Source organism: Citrus sinensis, chromosome 4 (genome assembly GCF_022201045.2).
Source record: "Citrus sinensis cultivar Valencia sweet orange chromosome 4, DVS_A1.0, whole genome shotgun sequence".
In the NCBI taxonomy this organism is placed as follows: Eukaryota; Viridiplantae; Streptophyta; class Magnoliopsida; order Sapindales; family Rutaceae; genus Citrus; species Citrus sinensis.
This window is the reverse complement of record NC_068559.1, coordinates 22,280,956-22,303,963: the sequence shown is the minus strand read 5'-3', so window position 1 is coordinate 22,303,963 and position 23,008 is coordinate 22,280,956. Positions and strand designations below refer to the sequence as shown.

General features: G+C 37.2%; 1 long non-coding RNA gene and 1 pseudogene across 1 annotated transcript in view; both read right to left on the bottom strand.

Moving 5' to 3' along the window:
- Positions 1-12,956, bottom strand: part of LOC127901797 (uncharacterized) — a 45,610-nt gene extending 32,654 nt beyond the window's left edge. The window contains exons 1-2 of the long non-coding RNA XR_008054124.1: positions 12,848-12,956; positions 12,394-12,670 (exon numbers count right to left, since the gene is read on the bottom strand). This is a non-coding gene — a long non-coding RNA (uncharacterized LOC127901797). The remainder of the gene's footprint in view (positions 1-12,393; positions 12,671-12,847) is intronic.
- LOC102631352 (uncharacterized) overlaps positions 1-23,008 on the bottom strand; it is a 112,919-nt pseudogene that overhangs the window by 68,410 nt on the left and 21,501 nt on the right.

The window sequence follows — 23,008 nt, the reverse complement described above, 5'->3', positions numbered from 1 at the left end:
ACTGTGGGACAGAAAGAGAAGTAAAGCATTAAAGCAACATACCAAAGGATTTTAGATGTCTCGTACTCCCCTCTATTGTATGCACTACGAGCTAGAGACCTCCGATTCACATAAAGATATGTTAACTAAAAAATGATCATGGTACAAGCATAATGTGAACTACATTTTCTCTGTGCAACGAATATCACCTTAGCTCGAGCTGACTTATCATTCGAAACTTCCAAAGCTTTTTCATAGCAGGCATCATAATTTGTAACATCACCTAATGAACACCTACAAAATGTATCACAAGTTAGCAACCCACAATTCAACTCATCATTCTGGCTACATTATCACCAGAAGTTATGGGAAACAAACGGCAGTGAAGAGACCAAGATAAGGTCAAGTAACAGTTGTCTTTTAACCATGTTTTTTTTTTTCCCCTTCTTTTTAAACAAATGGGTCAATAATCAAAAGATATCATATTATAATTACATGCATATATCCATTATAAGAAATCAATGCAGAAAATCTTTATTGTTTAAATTGTGGCCGCATATTCAAATGCCTAGCACCAAATATTCTCAAAAAGGATATGATTTCCAGAATTCACTTGATGGTATGTATTTCTCAACCATTTCACGGCACCTGGTGCATCAGAATCATCTAAAATGCAGGCAGGGAAGAGGATAACTGGAAAACAGCCTCCTGATGCTTCCTTCACACACCCCTCCCGGGCGGCCCCTCCTTTTCTAGTTTAGAATGCAAATATTCTTCGGCAAAAACTTATCTTTTAGATAATACTGCTGAAGATAATATAGGACCCAGGTGCATGATAAGTGCATATTTTTCATATATTTTACTATTAATTTCTCCATCTTTTTCTTGTTTTGGTCTTCAATATTCTAGTTATTTTAGTTAATTTTTTAATTATACATATTTTACCCTTAATTATTTAATTACTAGTTATTTTTATTTGTTATTTTTAATTAATTAAATTATTTTATTGAATAGGGAATTAATTGGAGATTACGAATAAAAAGGGCATGAAGAAGTTCAAATTGAGAAGGAATAAAGATTAAATTGGAAGACAAAAATACAGTCAAAATTTGATAAAACCAAGTGGAAGAAATCAAAGCAATTAATCCAATTGAGAAATGTTGAATAATTAAAAGATTTAATTTTTTCCAATTGGCAATTGGAGTACACGTGCATGGCATTGCAAAAGTGGAAAGCATTTAAACGGGCCCGCAATTGACTTTCAAAGTTGGAATTAATGGCTTTTGGTGGCGTTAAATTGGAAAAGGATTTCAATTAGAATTGAAAAAGGATTTCTTTATTCTTGTTGGAGAAGAATTCGGTCAACTAGCATTATAAAAGGAGATTGCAGCCGCTGGACAGAAAGGAGAGGAGGGCAGATCCAATTCGGCAGCAAGAGGAAAATCAACAGCCGCAAGAAGAAGAAAAAATCAGCAGCCGGAATTCAATTGAAGAAAAAGGCAGCCGCTTGAATTAATATTCATGATTGATTTTGTCAATTCTCTTATTCCCAATTCAATTATGTTAGGCTAGATTTTTATTTGGTTGAGGGTGAATTCAAAACCCTAAACATGCTATGCAATTAAATTTAAATTCTACCATTCAGTTTATTTAATTGAGATTGTTTATGTTCTTCTATAATTAATGTTCATGGTTTATTCTTGTTTTGTTTGAGTGGCCAATTAGATAGGACTTGAATAAATTTTATTGCCAGATTAAAATTCTTGATCCGTAATTTTCTTGATATTTTAATCATTAGTAGCAGGTTGAAATTAATTATTTCAATTGGAGAACATAACCTAGGTTAAATAATCCGAGCTTGTGTGTTTATTGCCTAGATCAACCTAATATCTTTCTTTGTTTAATGCTTCCATTATCTTAAATTTAAAGAGCTTGTTTTAAATTATTTAATGGTTAGAGATTAGGTGAAGAGCTTATTTTACCTAACGACACACTAAGGAAAGATTGAGACTAACAGAGCTTATTGTTGTCTATGGTTGATAGTTTTAATATAAATTGATAATAGAATTGATATATTATGTGCATGTTTGGTAGTGGCGAATGATCCTTTAACCAAAGTTTTCATCATTATTATTTCTTTCTCCTTTAATTGGAGTTTTTATTAAATTCTTGTTCGTAATTTTAATTTCTTTATTTCTTACTATTTAGTTAAAAATTCATAAACCCCCCTTTTATTTTTAATTGGCATTTTCTTTAGTTAGATTAATTTATATTATTATTACTATTATTATTATTATTACTATTACTATTATTTTATTTTAAATCTTGCTTTGGAGTTAATAATAACTATAACTAGCATAGTCTCTGTGGGATCGATCCTTACTCGCTCTGTACTAATTATTTATATTAGTGGTAAGGTTTTAAATTTGGTGCACCTTAAACGACACTACCAAATTTTTGGCGTCGTTGCCGGGGACTAGCGTCTAGTTTGTTTATTATCACTCGTTTTATTTTTATTTTTTTTATTTATTTTCTCATTTTATTTATTTATTTTATTTTAATTAGTTATTTTTTGTTCTATATTTAGATTTTCATGAGCATAGAGGACATTCGATTGAAACTCGAACAACTTAGAGCAACCTCATCATATTCAGAACTCGATTTTGCCATCCACATTCCACTCCCGAAGACTGAACCAAGCAGCCCAGAACCCGAACCAATGGCTCAGAATAACAACCGAACACTTAAAGAGTTGGCAGCTCCTAACTTGGACCAACAACCCTTATGCATTGAGAATCCAAACCCTCAGGTAAACTTTGAACTCAAATCTGGGATGATTCATCTTCTTCCTATTTTTCATGGTCTTGCAGGAGAGGATCCAAATAAGCACTTGAAGGAGTTCCATGTGGTCTGCTCCACAATGAAACCAGCCGGAGTTTCTGAAGAGCAAGTTAAGCTAATGGCCTTCCCATTCTCTTTGGCGGATTCAGCCAAGGAATGGTTGTACTATCTTCCCTCCGGTATTGTCACTACATGGAATGAGATGCGTCAGCTATTTTTGGAGAAATATTTCCCAGCATCAAAAGCTGGCAGCATTCGAAAAGAAATTTGTGGAATCCGACAGTATAATGGAGAGCCACTCTACGACTATTGGGAACGATTCAAAAAGCTATGTGTTAGTTGCCCTCACCATCAGATAAGTGATCAACTTCTTATTCAATACTTTTATGAGGGTCTACTACCTATGGATAGGAGTATGATTGATGCCGCTAGTGGAGGAGCACTCGTGGATAAGACACCAGAAGCAACCCGAAATCTCATTGCTAACATGGCTGTTAATGCCCAACAGTTCAACACTAGGAACGATCTACTGCCGCCACCTAAGCGAGTCAATGAGGTAAGTACTAATTCTCTAGAAAAACAAGTTTCAAATCTTACTTCTTTGGTGCAACAATTAGCTCTAGGGCAACAAATGAGACCGTGTGGCGTATGTTCTATGGTCAGACATGCGACTGACATGTGCCCTGCTATCCAAGAGGGTTCACATGAGCAAGCCAACGCAGTTGAGGGGTTCCTAGGCCAACCAAGACAAAGGTATGATCCCTACTCTAATTTTTACAATGAAGGGTGGAAGGATCACCCTAATTTTAGGTATGGGAACCAACAACATGGCATTTCTAATGTGGCACCGTCTCGACCACCGGGCTACCCCCAACACCGGGTGCAACAGCCTTACCAAGTTCGGCCACCTCCACCTCCTCAAAATCAAGGTACGTCTTTGGAAGATCTTGTAAAAGCTCTCGCTACTAACTCTATGCAATTCCAACAGACTACCCAGACACAGCTCCAACATTTAGAGAATCAAATCGGCCAACTAGCCACATCTATAAGTAGGATAGAGGGTAGAACTTCAGGAAAGTTACCTTCTCAACCAGAAATTAATCCAAAGGAGAATGCTAGTGCTATGTCTCTCAGGAGCGGAAAGCAATTGGAACCATTATTAGCTAAGCCATCAAAAGTATCCACAACATTATCACCCTCTGTGACCAATTCCTCACCTGAGGCTCTTCCTTTAACAAGGAAAGATGATTCCCACTCAGCATTGCCAATCGATCCATCTGGCCAGGTAAGTATCCCCTCACCTCGAATTAAGACTCTCTCTATTCCTCCATCATTTCCTAGCAGATTTAAACAATCCCAGAAGAGGAGCAAGAAAAAGAGATCATTGAGACCTTTCGTAAAGTAGAGGTAAATATTCCTCTACTTGATGCTATTAAACAAGTGCCGCGTTATGCAAAGTTTTTGCAGGAATTATGCAGCAACAAGCGAAAGTTGAGCGGTAACGAAAAGGTAAGTGTTGGAGAGAATGTTTCTGCTGTACTTCAAAGAAAACTTCCGCCTAAGTGCAAGGATCCAGGTACTTTCACTATCCCCTGCACTATTGGTAATACCAGATTCGAAAGATGTATGCTAGATTTAGGGGCCTCAATTAATGTTATGCCATACTCGATTTATAACTCCTTGAATTTAGGTCCAATGGAAGAAACTAGTATAATTATTCAATTGGCTGACAGATCTAATGCTTACCCGAAGGGGGTTATGGAAGATGTTCTTGTGCAGGTCAATGAATTGGTCTTTCCAGCTGATTTTTATATCCTTGAAATGGAGGATGAGTTGTCGCCCAATCCCACTCCTATTCTGTTGGGGCGGCCATTTCTTAAGACAGCCCGAACCAAGATTGATGTTCACAATGGAACCCTCACAATGGAATTTGATGGTGAAGTGATCCGCTTCAATATCTTGGAGGCAATGAGGTATCCTAGTGATGTTCATTCTGTTTTTTCCATGAATGATATTAATACTTTGGTGCAGGATTTCTTTGAATTATCCGGTAATGACAGTTTTGAAATTGCAATAAGCAAAAATCTTACGAAAGATGATTCTAAGGAACATGCAAATTTGATAAAGTTGGATGATGAGGTAGAGGAAGCTATGGCGATCTTAGATGGAGCAGTCACATTACGCACCCATGGGTATAATGTTTCTTACCTTGAATTACCTTTATTAAACGAGAAACTTTTACCTTCAATTGTGCAAGCACCTACCTTAGAACTTAAACCACTCCCAGAACACCTGCAATATATTTACTTGGGTGAGAATGAAACACTTCCAGTCATAATTGCTAAAACCCTCACCCCAGTTCAACAAGAAAAATTAATTAGGGTGCTTCGGGATAGAGATGGCAAAAATACCCGCCCGGACCGGATCCGGACCGGACCCGACATGTGCGGTCCGGGTAAAACCCGGACCGGATGGAAGGAAAAAGCGGGTCTGGTCATTGAAAATCAATACCCGGTTGTTTCCGGGCACGGGTTCGGTCACAAGCACCAAGAACCCGGAACCCGGACTATGCCCGGTTTTTGTTAAGGTAAAAAAAAAAAAAAAAAAAGAGCGGAAAATATAAAATGCGAAAAAACCATTTTGCCCAATTGCCCTAACCCTAAATCGTGAGTAATTGAGACTTGAGAAACACAAAACACACACACTGAAATAATTTGCTGCTGCGGCGGCTTCAACCATATTGCTAGAATGATGCCAATTATGCTCTGCATGATGAACATCTGCACCACGGCTTCGAGCAGCAGTGCTCTCCTTTTGGCTTTATCCACCGCGTAAACCGAGACTAACGTATTGAACACGTTGACGAGCCCAGTGATAACGGCAGAGAGCAGAGACAGCTCGCTTCCGAATCCAACGGTCTGGAACAGGACGGGTGCGTAGAAGTTAAATCCTTTTTGGTTGTTCAGATCAAACTAGCAACAGATTCACACCTCAAGATTCCCTTCTATTACAAGGCCTTACTTGATTGGTTCTCTGTTCTTGAAGGCTGTTGATCTTGATGTGGTTTGTTTGTGATGGCTCACTTTATGCTTATTATGAAGTCGGGAATCCCAGCAGGCTTTTGTATTCCTGAGATTGCTCCATTTTCAAAAGAATGTGAAATCTGTCTCGGTTGTCACTTGGTCAACATTTTCTTCCACTATCTTTAAATTTTTTATTATCTTTATTCTCATTGTTATCAGTGTTGTCCACAACATTTTATCGAAATTACATTTGAATGGCATGCCAAAGGATTGAATAAGACTCATCCATCAGCAAAACGCTGTAACACCTGCAGCAGTATTGCTATAACCAGTGGGGGGTGGCTCGATGTTTCATGAGCTTGCTGAAGCAGCTGAACGGCTTTGTGACTTATTAAGATGTCGTAAAAATTTATTTTTTTCCTTTTTAATTCAAAATGCGGGTAGAGAAAACCCGGATGAAAAGCCCGTGCCCGGATAGTGCCGGGCATATGCCCAGCCCGCATAGAAAAAATCCGAGCACGGTCCGGATCCGGGCAGCTATGTGTGGCATGCGGGCAGGTCCCGGGCACCCCCAAACCCGGACCCGACCCGGACTTTTGCCATCTCTACTTCGGGATCACAAGACGGCGATTGGCTGGACCATTGCCGACATTAAGGGAATTAGTCCTTCCATGTGCATGCATCGCATTTTGCTAGAGGAAGGGTCTAAACCAACGAGAGATGCACAACGCCGCCTTAATCCACCAATAATGGAAGTCGTAAAAAAGGAGATACTGAAACTCCTTAATGTGGGGATTATTTATCCCATTTCTGATAGTAAATGGGTGAGTCCTGTGCAGGTAGTTCCAAAAAAATCAGGCATCACAGTGGTCAAGAATAAAGAAAACGAGCTTGTGCCAACTAGAGTTCAAACTGGGTGGAGAGTTTGCATTGACTATTGTAAACTGAATGCAGACACTCGCAAGGATCATTTTCCTCTGCCATTCATTGATCAAATGCTTGAAAGGTTAAATGGTCACTCTCATTATTGTTTTCTTGATGGTTACTCAGGTTATAATCAGATCGTTATCGCTCCGGAAGACCAAGAGAAAACGACATTCACATGCCCCTTCGGAACATTTGCTTACCGACGCATGCCGTTTGGTCTCTGTAACGCTCCTGCCACTTTCCAAAGGTGTATGATGAGTATTTTTTCTGATTATGTGGAGAACATCATTGAGGTATTTATGGATGATTTTACAGTTTATGATGATTCTTTAGATAAATGTTTAGATAACCTTACACTTGTTCTTAAACGATGCATTGACACTAACCTTGTGCTTAATTGGGAAAAATGTCATTTTATGGTTAATCAAGGTATTGTACTAGGCCATGTTATTTCTGAAATGGGGATTGAAGTTGATAAATCTAAAATAGATCTTATACGCTTCTTACCACCTCCCACTAGTGTGAGGGAGGTTCGTTCTTTTCTTGGTCATGCAGGTTTCTATCGCAGGTTTATCAAGGACTTTTCCAAGATAGCTTTACCTCTCTGCAACTTACTTAAAAAAGATGCAACGTTTGACTTCAATGAAGAGTGCCAAAGAGCTTTTAAGAAGTTAAAAGAGGTTTTGACATCGGCCCCTGTGATTCAACCACCAAACTGGGATTTACCATTTGAGATTATGTGTGATGCTAGTGACTATGTTGTTGGAGCCGTGTTGGGCCAGCGTGTGGGCAAGCTTCCTCATGTCATCTATTATGCCTCTCGTACATTGAATGATGCACAACTTAACTACTCCACTACCGAGAAAGAACTTTTAGCAGTTATCTTTGCCTTAGAGAAATTTCGTTCTTATTTAATTGGATCTAAGGTGATCGTTTACTCTGACCATGCAGCTATTAGGTACTTGCTCATAAAAAAGGATGCCAAGCCACGTCTTATTCGATGGATACTTCTATTGCAAGAATTTGATTTAGAAATTTTAGATAAGAGAGGTTCTGAGAATTTGGTGGCAAATCATTTGAGTCGACTTACCTATAATGAATATGCAGTTCCATTGCATGAGAACTTTCCAGATGAGCAGTTATTACATGTAGGTATAGTTACTCCTTGGTATGCAGATATTGTCAATTACTTGGTTACCAGGACAATACCAAAAGAGATAACCAGTACACAAAAGGCCAAGATCAAGAGTGATGCCAAGAACTATGTGTGGGATGAGTCATACTTGTGGAAGCATTGTTCTGATCCAATTATTAGAAGGTGCGTACCCGAAACTGAATTTACTTCTATTCTCACCTTTTGTCATACTTTGGCTTGTGGAGGACATTTTGGACCAAAGAGAACAGCCCTTAAGGTACTTGCGAGCGGTTTTTATTGGCCATCACTATTTAAGGACGCATATTTGTTTTGCAAATCTTGTGATCGTTGTCAGAGAACATGTAATTTGGGACCTAGAAATCAAATGCCGCAATCTCCCATTCTTATAGTTGAGATTTTTGATGTTTGGGGCATCGACTTCATGGGACCATTTCCTTCATCATTTGGTAATCTCTATATTGTTCTTACGGTTGATTATGTTTCAAAATGGGTGGAAGCAAAAGCCACCTGAACTAACGATTCTAAGGTTGTGGTAGATTTTATAAAGAGTAACATCTTTACAAGGTTTGGAACACCAAAGGCAATTATCAGCGACAGAGGCACTCACTTTTGTAACAGGTCAATAGAAGCCCTCTTTCGAAAATACAACATCACTCACAAGGTATCTACATCTTACCATCCCCAAACTAGTGGGCAAGTTGAGGTGTCTAATAGGGAAGTGAAATCAATCCTTGAAAAGACAGTTAATCCGAATAGAAAGGACTGGAGTCTACGGCTTGATGATGCACTTTGGGCATATAGGACCGCATATAAAACTCCTATCGGTATGTCACCCTACAGGTTGGTATATGGTAAGCCTTGTCATCTTCCAGTGGAACTTGAATATAAAGCATGGTGGGCTGTGAAGCAATGTAACATGGAACTGGACGCCGCCGGCCAACACAGAAAGCTCTAATTGCAAGAATTAGAGGAAATTCGAAATGATGCCTATGAGAGTTCACGAATCTATAAGGAAAAGACTAAGGCTTTTCATGACAAGCAGATCATGAGAAAGAATTTTGAAGTTGGACAGAAAGTTCTGCTATTCCATTCTCGCCTTAAGTTGTTTCCAGGTAAGTTACGTTCTCAATGGGTTGGGCCTTTTATTGTTATTAATGTTTTTCCTCATGGTGCAGTTGAGATCAGGAGCTTAAAGACAGGTAAAGAGTTCAAAGTTAATGGTCATAGGTTGAAGCCTTACTATGAAAATTTTCAAACACTCAATGTAGAGGAGGCTCCACTTTATGAACCTGCGTACGTTGATGAGTGAAACTTGAGAACCAGGTCAGGCTGAGGACAATAAACCAAGCGCTTATTGGGAGGCAACCCAATGGCTGGAGAAAAGATTTTGAGAGCACGCCATAACAGATTTGATTTTTCTCCCTCTCATTCTCATTTACTTTACCTACGTTGTGTTGAATTTTGTTTGTTTCTGTTTGTGTGTCTCATATCATTTTCCCATGTTTAATTCTGTCTTTTGTTAGCTTAGGCTTACATTGAGGACAATGTAAGAATTAAGTGTGGGGGGTTGATTTCGAACTTAGTTTTTGTTACTTCGTCTTTTTCTTTTTACAAAAAAAAAAATTGTTTTGAATATTAGCCAGTGATAAGAATTTGATTGACAATGAATATGGTTCTTAGAAAGGGTTGAATATTACCTTAGTTTATACTTGATTCTTGTGTTGATTTCCTCTTAATTGAGATTCTTTAAACCATGAGCACTAATATCAATTCATTCATAATTTTGACTTAGAATTTGAGATTGACGCAGCCTGAGTTGAGAATTTTAGATTGAGTAAATGACTGTTTGTCTTGATTTTTATCTCCACAATACAGTGTAGTATACACAGGCACCATAGTCAGAAATAGCTACCTATAACCCTTAAGATTGGAGCTATCCTTGAGTAATTTGGGCCTATGTACCACCAGTATGTAGAGGATAATCTACCATGAGAAGAAGGCTACCTTAAGGGGTAGAGTGAAAGCTCCTGACTAAAAAAAAAAAAAAAAAAAGAACTTCAAAAGAAAATGCACACAAATGTCTGTAAAAGAAAAAAAAATTGGAGATCAAGATGATAAGATTAGTTTGACCTACTCTTTTCTTTGTTCAAGGCAAAGGCTGTTGATATTGAAGATTTTGGGAATGGATTTTAATTGAATTGATTCACACACACACTATGAGAATCAAAAGAGAGATGTGATTGACTATTGAATTAAAGTTAGAACTTCGATAATATTTGAAATTTTCTTTGAGCTATATGATTTATGCAATCTTTGAGGCTAGTTTTATTTCAAATTCCTTTGTTCTTTTTCTGCTGAAATAAAAAAAAATGCAATGATGTTTGTGGGTATCATCGCTGAAGCCCTCACGAGACTATAACTCGTCCACTAGGGCCGCCTAGGGGTTTAAAGGCTTGTTGCATACGCTAAATGCAATCGTGATTTCCTACGAAAGTGGTCTAGTTTAGGTTTTCTTTTTATTTTTGTTCTAGGTTTGCTCGAGGACGAGCAAAGGGTAAGTGTGGGGGAATTTGATAAGTGCATATTTTTCATTTATTTTACTATTAATTTCTCCATCTTTTTCTTGTTTTGGTCTTAAATATTCTAGTTATTTTAGTTAATTTTTAAATTATACATATTTTACCCTTAATTATTTAATTACTAGTTATTTTTATTTGTTATTTTTAATTAATTAAATTATTTTATTGAATAGGGAATTAATTGGAGATTATGAATAAAAAGGGCATGAAGAAGTTCAAATTGAGAAGGAATAAAGATTAAATTGGAAGACAAAAATACAGTTAAAATTTGATAAAACTGAGTGGAAGAAATCAAAGCAATTAATCCAATTGAGAAATGTTGAATAATTAAAAGATTTAATTTTTTCCAATTGGCAATTGGAGTACACGTGCATGGCATTGCAAAAGTGGAAAGCATTTAAACGGGCCCGCAATTGACTTTCAAAGTTGGAATTAATGGCTTTTGGTGGCGTTAAATTGGAAAAGGATTTCAATTAGAATTGAAAAAGGATTTCTTTATTCTTGTTGTAGAAGAATTCGGTCAACTAGCATTATAAAAGGAGATTGCAGCCGCTGGACAGAAAGGAGAGGAGGGCAGATCCAATTCGGCAGCAAGAGGAAAATCAATAGCCGCAAGAAGAAGAAAAAATCAGCAGCCGGAATTCAATTGAAGAAAAAGGCAGCCGCTTGAATTAATCTTCATGATTGGTTTTGTCAATTCTCTTATTCCCAATTCAATTATGTTATGCTAGATTTTTATTTGGTTGAGGGTGAATTCAAAACCCTAAACATGCTATGCAATTAAATTTAAATTCTACCATTCAATTTATTTAATTGAGATTTTTTATGTTCTTCTATAATTAATGTTCATGGTTTATTCTTGTTTTGTTTGAGTGGCCAATTAGATAGGACTTGAATAAATTTTATTGCCAGATTAAAATTCTTGATCCGTAATTGTCTTGATATTTTAATCATTAGTAGCAGGTTGAAATTAATTATTTCAATTGGAGAACATAACCTAAGTTAAATAATCCGAGCTTGTGTGTTTATTGCCTAGATCAACCTAATATCTTTCTTTGTTTAATGCTTCCATTATCTTAAATTTAAAGAGCTTGTTTTAAATTATTTAATGGTTAGAGATTAGGTGAAGAGCTTATTTTACTTAACGACACACTAAGGAAAGATTGAGACTAACAGAGTTTATTGTTGTCTATGGTTGATAGTTTTAATATAAATTGATAATAGAATTGATATATTATGTGCATGTTTGGTGGTGGCGAATGATCCTTTAACCAAAGTTTTCATCATTATTATTTCTTTCTCCTTTAATTGGAGTTTTTATTAAATTCTTGTTCGTAATTTTAATTTCTTTATTTCTTACTATTTAGTTAAAAATTCATAAACCCCCCTTTTATTTTTAATTGGCATTTTCTTTAGTTAGATTAATTTATATTATTATTACTATTATTATTATTATTACTATTACTATTATTTTATTTTAAATCTTGCTTTGGAGTTAATAATAAATTTAACTAGCATAATCTCTGTGGGATCGATCCTTACTCGCTCTGTACTAATTATTTATATTAGTGGTAAGGTTTTAAATTTGGTGCACCTTAAACGACACTACCAGTGCAGAACCGTCAGAAGACTAACAATAAATGTCAGAATAGTATAAAATCCACTGACTCGAATGCTAGACCAAAAGCAATCAGTAAGAACGCACAGTGAGCTTTTAAATTGGCTACAGCAAGTAAAAGATAAAATTAAAAGGTTTCATTTTCTTCTGACAATATCCTTACATCCAATGAACAATTACCCCTAGATTGCAATAAGTGACATCAACAATGGATTTAACTGAAATGAGAAGTAACTATAAAATGGATCATAAAAAGGCTCATCAACAAACCATAATCTAGGGTCATTAGGCTTTTCAGACAGCCTTGCTTTTATTAGTTCAACAGCTGCAGTTTTCTTCCCCAATAGGCTGTTTTTTACATCATACACAAAACCAACTCCTATCGCAACACAAAAGAGAGAGAAAGAGAGAGATAGACAGAGAGATTAGGATAATGGTTATCTATGACATCATACCAGTTATTAGATTATCCCACAACTCCAGATCCTCAAAAATTTTAATAGCCTCTCCAATCAAGCCACAGCTTACTAAAAGTTTAGCATATTCCCTAAAATCAAGAAAAATCGAAATAGACAGGTTATAAAGAGAATAAACAGAGCAATTAAACTCTAACCAAATCAACATATGTCAAATAAGATATATGAAATAATGACAGCATAATGTTGGCAAAATGACAAGAAAATTAAATCACAATCATTCAAAGATGCAGAAGAAATAGTTTTACTTTCGCAGGGCAGGAATAGTTGGAACGCAAATCACATAACAAAAGGGTGTCAAAGTCGGTGGCCACAAGGCAAATTCAAGTTGGCTTTGACAAGCCGGCCAAAGAAAATGGTGCCGTCCAAATGGAGAAAAAGAAGAAGTTGGCAACAACATTTGAAATATGTATATATTATTTTAATTACCATTTTTTGGCTATAAAAGGGAGAACTCCCTAATTCATTTATCATCCAATTTTGTAGAGAGAATTGAGAGTTGTGAGAAGTGATTCTTGCAAGAGCAAAGAATTTTGTGTGCTTAGTGATTTGAGAGTTTGGGTGTATTGGGGTTTTGGGTAGTGAGCTAAAATACTACAATACTTGTAACTCCTTTTCACTAGTATAATATTTCTTTCTGTCTTCGCCCGTGGACGTAGGCTAAAAGCCGAACCACGTAATTTTTGGTATTTTCTTTTGTGCTTGTTCTTTATTTTTCTATCAATTTTACTTTAGCTGCGTGTCTGCTTCACCCACCAATTTCCTGACAGTGGTATCAGAGCTATTGGTTGTATTTATTTTTGGAGTCGGGAACTATTCACGTATACCGCGTACGGCACTATTCACGTATACGGCGTACGGCACTACTCACGTATACGGTATACGATACTATTCACGTATACGGTACTATTCACGTATACGGTACTATTCACGTATACGGTACTATTCACGTATACGGTACTATTCACGTATACGGCACTATTCACGTGAAACGGTGGAAGCGATCCAAGAATTTTGCGGTGCAAAGCAGGGAATAGTGGTGTGAGTAAAGCAATTGTGTGGTTCTGTACATGTCTAGGAAAGTTCTGTCACAAAGGCGATAAGAGCTTAAGGAGTCTGGGTTTTAAGTGGGACCATTGTGACCCCTCCAGTCTTTCCTGGGAACTTTCCTGGTGTGCATTCTCACACATACTCACAACTATTCAAGGTGGTACACTAACTTGTGTGCGGTATTTATCAACAAAATGGCGGCAAAGTATGAAATTGAGAAGTTTAACGGAAATAATTTTTCGTTGTGGAAAATGAAGATGAAAGCTGTATTGAGGAAAAATAATTGTTTGGCAGCAATTGGAGAAAGGCCCATGGAGATAACTGATGACAAGTGGAACGAGGTAGACAGCAACGCCATTTCTGATCTACACTTGGCACTTGCGGATGGAGTATTATCCAGTGTGGCAGAGAAAAATACGGCGAAGGAAATTTGGGATACTCTCACAAAATTGTACGAGGCCAAGTCACTACACAACAAAATCTTCTTGAAGAGGAAACTCTATACTCTTCGAATGGCGGAATCTACAATGGTGACCGACCACATCAACACCTTGAAGACTTTATTTTCACAACTTACAACGTTGGGTCATAATATAGAGGAAAATGAACGTGCAGAGCTTCTACTTCAAAGTCTACCAGATTCGTATGATCAACTCATCATCAACCTGACGAACAACAATCCAGTGGACAGTCTAGTTTTCGACGATGTTGCAGCCTCCGTACTAAATGAGGAGAGCAGGCGGAAAAATAAGGAAAATAGACAAGCAAGTTCGCAGCAAGCGGAGGCGCTATCGGTGACGAGAGGGAGATCAACGGAACGTGGCCCCAGTGGGAGTCAAAATCATGGTAGATCAAAATCTAGAAGTAAGAAGAATGTTAAATGCTACAATTGTGGCAAGAAAGGGCACGTCAAAAAGGAGTGTTGGAGTAATCAGAAGAGAAGAGAGGGTAAAGAACCTGAGTCATCAAATGCTCAGGGGTGTGTAGCAAGTACCTCGGATGATGGCGAAATACTCTACAGCGAGGCAACAATTGTTTCAGAAGGCAGAAAACGACTTTCTGATGTCTGGCTTATAGACTCAGGAGCTACCTGGCACATGACCTCTAGGAGAGAATGGTTCCACACATATGAACCTATCTCAGGAGGATCTGTATATATGGGTAACGATCATGCCTTGGAGATCGCTGGTATTGGTACTATCAAAATAAAAATGTTTGATGGTACAATTCGCACAATTGGAGAGGTACGACATGTCAACGGCCTGAAGAAAAATCTATTGTCTTTGGGACAAATGGATAGTCATGGGTACAAAACTCATGTGGAGAATGGAATTATGAAGATCGTTAAAGGCGCGCTTGTATTGATGAAGGCAGAAAAGATCGGTGCTAATCTATTCATGCTTAAAGGAGAAACGCTACAGGAGGCTGATGCGTGTGTCGCATCAAATGGAGAAGAGTCAACGATGATATGGCATCTCAAACTTGGCCACATGTCGGAACAAGGTTTGAAGATTCTCTCTGAGCGAAAATTGCTTCCAGGGCTCAAATCGGTAAGTTTACCATTTTGCGAGCATTGTGTTACAAGTAAGCAGCATAGATTAAAATTCAGTAGATCTATTGTTAGAAGTAAATGCATTCTAGACTTGATTCATTCTGATGTTTGGGAATCACCGGATATATCCATGGGAGGTGCAAAGTACATGGTGACTTTCATTGATGATTATTCCAGAAGATGTTGGGTGTATCCAATTAAGAAAAAGTCAGATGTATTTCTAGTGTTTAAAGAATATAAAGCGCGGTTGGAACTTGAATCTGGTAAAAAGATCAAGTGCTTAAGGACGGATAATGGTGGAGAGTATACAGACGGTGAGTTTCTTGCTTTCTGTAAGCAAGAAGGTATTCAGAGGCAGTTCACGGTGGCATACACTCCTCAACAAAACGGAGTGGCGGAGCGGATGAACAGAACTCTTACAGAAAGAATAAGAGCTATGTTGAGGACTGCTGGTCTACCTAATTCATTCTGGGCAGAAGTAGCCAAAACTGCCTGTTATATAGTAAATCGATCGCCATCTACAGCTATTGGGCTGAAGACAGCGATGGAGATGTGGACTGGAAAGCCAGCTGATTATTCCTACCTACATGCATTTGGATGTCCTGTGTACGTGATGTACAATGCCCAAGAAAGAACAAAGCTGGATCCAAAATCTAGAAGATGTATCTTCTTGGGGTATGCTGATGGAGTAAAGGGGTATCGTCTGTGGGACCCCACTGCCCACAAGATCGTCATCAGCAGAGATGTTATCTTTGTAGAAGATCAACTGCAAAGGAGAGATGAGGATGATGGCACTACAAAAGAAAAGTCAGAGACTGTGCCAGTATATGTGGAAAATAATCTAGAAGATTCAGATTCTTCTGAAGCAGCACTAGAGCACGAGGAACAAGAACCAGTCGAGTCTGAGGCTCCAGAAGTTCGTCGGTCAACTCGTGAGAGACGACCGCCGACGTGGCACTCGGAGTATGTCACAGAGATCAACGTTGCATACTGTCTTCTAACAGAGGATGGAGAGCCTTCAACTTTCCATGAAGCTTTAAACAGCTCAGATGTTGCTTTGTGGATGACAGCAATGCATGAAGAAATTGAAGCTCTACACAAGAACAAGACATGGGAACTTGTACCACTACCACACGGAAGAAAAGCCATTGGAAACAAATGGGTATACAAGATCAAACGTGATGGCAATGACCAAGTGGAGCGGTATCGTGCGCGATTGGTGGTGAAAGGATATGCTCAGAAAGAAGGTATTGACTTCAACGAGATATTTTCGCCGGTGGTTCGACTCACAACAGTCAGAATAGTTTTGGCAATGTGTGCCACATTTGACCTACATCTAGAGCAGTTAGATGTGAAAACTGCATTTCTTCATGGAGAACTTGAAGAAGAAATATATATGCTCCAACCAGAAGGTTTTGCAGAAACAGGAAAGGAGAACTTGGTTTGCAGGTTGAACAAATCTCTATACGGTCTCAAACAGGCGCCGAGGTGTTGGTATAAGAGATTTGATTCCTTCATTATGAGCCTTGGATACAGCAGACTCAGTTCAGACCATTGTGCATATTACAAGAGGTTTGAAGATAATGATTTCATCATTTTGCTGTTGTATGTGGATGACATGTTGGTAGCAGGTCCCAATAAAGATCGAATCCAAGAATTGAAGGCACAGTTGGCTAGGGAGTTTGAAATGAAGGACTTGGGACCAGCAAACAAGATTCTAGGGATGCAAATTCACCGAGACAGAAATAACATGAAGATTTGGCTTTCGCAGAAGAATTATTTGAAGAAAATCTTGCGGCGCTTCAACATGCAAGATTGTAAGTCAATTTCTACCTCACTTCCTGTTAATTTCAAATTATCCTCAAGTATGTGTCCTAGCAATGAAGCGGAGAGGAAGGAGATGTCTCGAGTACCGTATGCATCAGCAGTGGGAAGTTTGATGTTCGCTATGATATGTACTAGACCGGACATTGCACAAGCAGTGGGAGTAGTCAGTCGATACATGGCGAATCCTGGTGGAGAGCATTGGATAGCTGTGAAAAGGATTCTGAGATACATCAGAGGAACCTCAGATGTTGCATTATGTTATGGAGGATCAGAGTTTACTGTCAGGGGTTATGTGGATTCAGATTTTGCAGGAGATCTTGATAAAAGAAAATCCACTACTGGTTATGTGTTTACACTTGCGGGAGCAGCTGTAAGCTGGGTTTCGAAACTGCAGACCGTTGTGGCTTTATCTACAACAGAAGCAGAATACATGGCAGCTACACAAGCTTGCAAGGAAGCTATTTGGATACAAAGGTTATTGGAGGAGCTCGGGCACAAACAACAGAAAATTCTTGTGTTTTGTGACAGTCAGAGTGCCTTGCACATTGCAAGGAATCCAGCCTTTCATTCCAGGACAAAGCACATAGGAGTTCAGTATCACTTCGTTCGTGAAGTAGTGGAAGATGGAAGTGTGGATTTGCAGAAAATCCATACCAAAGAGAACCTAGCAGATGTTTTGACCAAGCCGATAAATACTGATAAGTTTGTCTGGAGTAGATCCTCTTGTGGCCTAGCAGAAACGTAGGCAACATGATTATGGCGAAGCAGAAAGGATGATGTGGAGATTGATTGATTCTCAATCAAATCTCCAAGTGGGAGAAATGTCAAAGTCGGTGGCCACAAGGCAAATTCAAGTTGGCTTTGACAAGCCGGCCAAAGAAAATGGTGCCGTCCAAATGGAGAAAAAGAAGAAGTTGGCAACAACATTTGAAATATGTATATATTATTTTAATTACCATTTTTTGGCTATAAAAGGGAGAACTCCCTAATTCATTTATCATCCAATTTTGTAGAGAGAATTGAGAGTTGTGAGAAGTGATTCTTGCAAGAGCAAAGAATTTTGTGTGCTTAGTGATTTGAGAGTTTGGGTGTATTGGGGTTTTGGGTAGTGAGCTAAAATACTACAATACTTGTAACTCCTTTTCACTAGTATAATATTTCTTTCTGTCTTCGCCCGTGGACGTAGGCTAAAAGCCGAACCACGTAATTTTTGGTATTTTCTTTTGTGCTTGTTCTTTATTTTTCTATCAATTTTACTTTAGCTGCGTGTCTGCTTCACCCACCAATTTCCTAACAAAGGGAATACTTTGAGTCACACCAGGAGAAGAATTAGAAATGCCCTCAACCTGAAACAAAGCAAAATATGATAGTAAGCAACCATTAAAAATCTTGGACCAGAACACAGGATAGCACATGAAATCACTTTTGAAGTGAAAAGCAAAGATGCAAGTACCTAATCTCTCTAGACAATTAAATCTAACGAATATCTAGCGATATAAGGGAGAGAAACCTAGTCTTGATTAGCAGCTTAGAAAAAGCAAAGAAGCTTTTGGGTCCAATAAAGTACTAGCTGCAGAAAGTTTGGAATCTTCTATAGATCGATAAGCAACTCTTGTCAATTTGAATGAAAATGATTTAGGTAACAAAATATTTAAGAAGAAAAGGCTCACAGATCATACCAGTTTGTCCATCATCTCTAAAGCACGCCCTTTTGTGCGACTACCGATGGACTCCCATCTAATACATAAGAGATCACAGAAATACTTTAGCTGAAAGATGGAAAAATCATGTGAGAATCAGAAGTACCACTTCAGAATATGAGATTTAAAATCAAGAAAAACTGATGCTGTATTGTATATATACTTACAATGAAGCATGACGACTGCTGTGAATCAATTGCCTCTATGTATGGAGCCATATCCCATCCTGAATCAGAAAAATAACTATAAATCAGCAAATGACCAAATCAACAGATCCAAAAAGTAGCACACAGTCAGAGAGAAACTGATGCCTCCAAAAGCTTTTTCAAGGTCAAGTATTTACTTAGTTACAGACCAACATCAAGGGGCTAACATGGGATCCCTTCAAGGCCTACTGATTAGGTGAATATCTAATACATTCCCCAACTAGAGAAGTCATAAAGAGAAAAAAAAAACAATGCATTTTTGGTTTTCATGTGTTCCATGTTTGGAACTGGGGTTGAGTTCAGCAAAGCTGCTGCAACATCCATTCTCATTGCTTCTTTAAGTATCATTAGAGTAAGACTTTCGGGAACACAGTGTTCATTCTCAAATTACTTAAGGGACATGTTGACCTCATCAGCAAGCTTTTCAACCAGCTCAGCTTTGTGGAACAAAGCATTTGGTGTCCAGACGTGGAACAAAGCATTCGGCATCCAGGAATAACACCCGTAAAAGGCATGTGAATATAATGAGGATATTAAGATGGACGTACAGGGATACAACTACAGAAATTGTGCTCAGTTATCATCCGTAATGCAATCTCTTATCATCAATCTACTACAGGAATTATTACTGAGAATGATTTAAAAATTAAATAGCAATATGCTTAACGTCTTATGGCATTTAACAAGACGACTACGCACCACCCAACCATAAAACAACTTACTTTGCATTTCATCTTGCCGTGAGCTCTTTTCTATTAGAAGGCACCTCGACAAGATCACTGCCTGTTGGATTGCCTTTAAATGGGCTGCTGAGCCACCAGGGTGAATGCATTGGACTCCAGATTCAGATTCATGACTATTCCCCAATAATTTTGGGGCCACAAAAACATCAGAGGCATCACCAATAGTAGAATCATGTGTATGAATGACTTGGTTTATTGAAGGGCAGACATCAGAAGTGTTGGATGAGCTTGTGTTTGCAACAAGTACCATTTGTGCCTTTGGTTCTACCTATATGCAGGAGCAATCTCAAAGCTAAGAAGGAAGATCCCGACAACTTTATAAATGATGCACATTCAATCTTTACCTGGTGGATGGTACGGAAACCAAGAACCCCAGTAACCGAAAGCTGGAGACCACCTGCCACTTCAGCTGATTCAAAATGTTTCCTGATACCGTAAAGCATTTTAGAAATCAGCAGAAACTATGGAAGAAGTCCTATAGTAATGGTAATGATGGAAGTTAGTAATCAGTTAATGCAAATTCCAGTGCTAACAACTCAAACTAATGTTCGATGATTGAAACAATTTACATTAAAAAATGGGAGATTTTGATGAAGTCCAAACATAAAACTTCATTCTTGCACCTCCCTTACACACAATGCACAAAATCATCTGCAACGACTGAGAGAGTTCTACAGGCAAGTTCCATGTTGGAAATAACATGTTTCCAAGAGAAAAATTTTCTAATGTAGCCAGAAATAAGACCACCGAATATAAAACTTTCCCAGGATAACTCACCTGCAAGAATCAACTCTCCTGTAAATGTGTTCTAACAGTCCTGCTTCCAAATGAACTGTTGAAACAATCTCTGAAGGATCGATATCATGCAACTGGTTGCCCCAATAAGTAGTTACATTTTCCAAAGTGCCAAAATGTTGTAAAGTCTCAGCCATAAAAACTTTCAATAGATCATACAAAGAAGACGACCGCTCATCTAAAATCCTTTGATGCATAAGTAGGAGTCTTGTGAGCCACCATGAAATGGTTCTAATCCCATTCACAGGCAACGCAGTTGCATCAAACAGCAAATCTTTTGTCTTGATGAGCAACATTTTGGCAAAAACTATATACTACAAAAAGATCACAAAATGTAAAATAAGTTAAAAAAGATAATATTAACATTAACACTGTCTAAGCAATAGAATCTATTCATTTTTCGATAGACTGAGTACCTGAAGATAGGAGAACTTTCCCAGCAAGTCAGAGCCAACAGACATGAGCTGATAACGCGCCCAATTCTCCCACTCTATCAATTCGTTGCCTTCTAAAGTTGAAACTTCTAGTGGAAACCGACACTTTCGCGAATTATCAACTAAAGGCCAGTTAATTCAAGTTCAAACGTTCATGAGCCGCAGCTCGTACCCGCGGAGGATTTCTAGTTGCTTTTCGGCTATCAAGGTGAAGTCCCTGGAAAACGAAAAAGAGGGGGGTTTTGGGTTTTAGCTTTTGGTTTTTAGTTGGTTAAAACAGCCTTTTTTATGTCATGCAATTTTTATTGCTACATAAAACTAACACTGAACAACCAAGAAACGCTAAACCACACGTCACGCAATTTTTATGTCAATATATATATACATACACCCTGTTATTTGAGGAAAAAAAATGTTATGAATTTATTAAAATAAATGTGAATGTTCATAATATATATATTGTACTCTCCCCATTATCTTCTACTAGCAACTCTTGACTTTTCTATAACCCCCACTATATCACTAGGAAATGGATATTCACAATAATGATATACAATATCATTGTTATTGTAAATTATTGTTTATATATAGATATATATATTAATAGGACCTCATCCTATTAATTTGATCTAAACTATTATTATATATACATATATGTAATAATTTCTATCCATATACTTTTTGATGAAATTGTTTATAGTATATATATAAACAATAATGTAACACAACTATAATACAAGATGTTTTCATAATAATTATTTGTAATAATTTTTCACATGTCAACAATTTTTACAATTATCAATGATATATTAGCAGTAGGAATACAAAAATATGCTTCAATCTTTTTTCTTTTTTCTTTGAAATACACATGCAGTATGAAATTAATGTTTTTATTAATTTTATGTAATAATTATATAACTAGAAAATAAGAGTTCATTTCTTTGTTTGGTACACACTTGGAATGAGTAAAATCTTTCTATAATAGATGCTCTCTCATTTTACTCTTTATCTTGTGTTGCTTCTTTATTTTGCATCGCTGGCTAATAGCTTTTCTAATAAAAAAATTCTAACTCAAGCAGACCCTGATCTCAAGTCCTAATATCTTTTTTATTTGTATTAACAACTATTATTTAAAAAGATGGAAAAAAAATTACTAACTTTCATCAAAAAAAAAAAAATCTTATGTGGACAATTGACATTACAATTTAATTGTTATTAAAAAAATTAATTAATTAATCATATATCATTGGAATAAGATTTATGTGCGGCGGTGATATATATAATTCGATTGTGGTGTATGCACGCATATGATCGATTTTCTCCTGTATTTATACTATTTTGATTAATTTAATTTTAAGTATTTACTCATGAATGTGTGTTCTCATCTAATTAAACAGGATCAAACTTCAATTTCTGCTTAAATAAACATCAATTAAACACATCAACGTACAAGTGACTGTATAAAAAGAATCATTAGGATCATATTTGATTGTTTGTAACTCCGTCATCATTCAGACTTTAAAAATTCTGGACATCGATGGGGCATCACTTCAAGTTCAAAAATTGAAGGAAGAGCTCGTCAACCGGTGGCGAAGGAGAGTGTGGGCTAAGCTGGCTTTTAGCCAGCCGAATTTAGGCAAAAAGTTTTTACTTTTATTTGCAAAACTATCACAACTTCAATTTTACAAAATTGCCACTAATGTATATTACGAAATTGCTAGTGCTGTGACTCATTGAGGGATTTTACTAGGCCACAATTGCCATTGCAATTTACAAAATTGCTAACTTCAGCTCCTGCATTCTTTTAATTTTTAAGTCACTTCTTCCTTTTTGGGAGACTTTTAATGGAACAATTTGTAGTATTAGCCCCCTCTTTGTTATTGTGGTAGGGCAGTTACTGCAATACTAATGTATTTAGTAAATATTTTATAATTACTATTGTAATTTTGAAGTTAAGTTTATTTTTTATTATGAAATTATATTTATCACACTCTATCAATTTTTATTTCGTAATTACAAATTTCTTTGCATAGGAACTACAACTTTTAGACCACGATACTTTAATACCAAATAAGAGCTTAATATATTTGAAATCAACAACT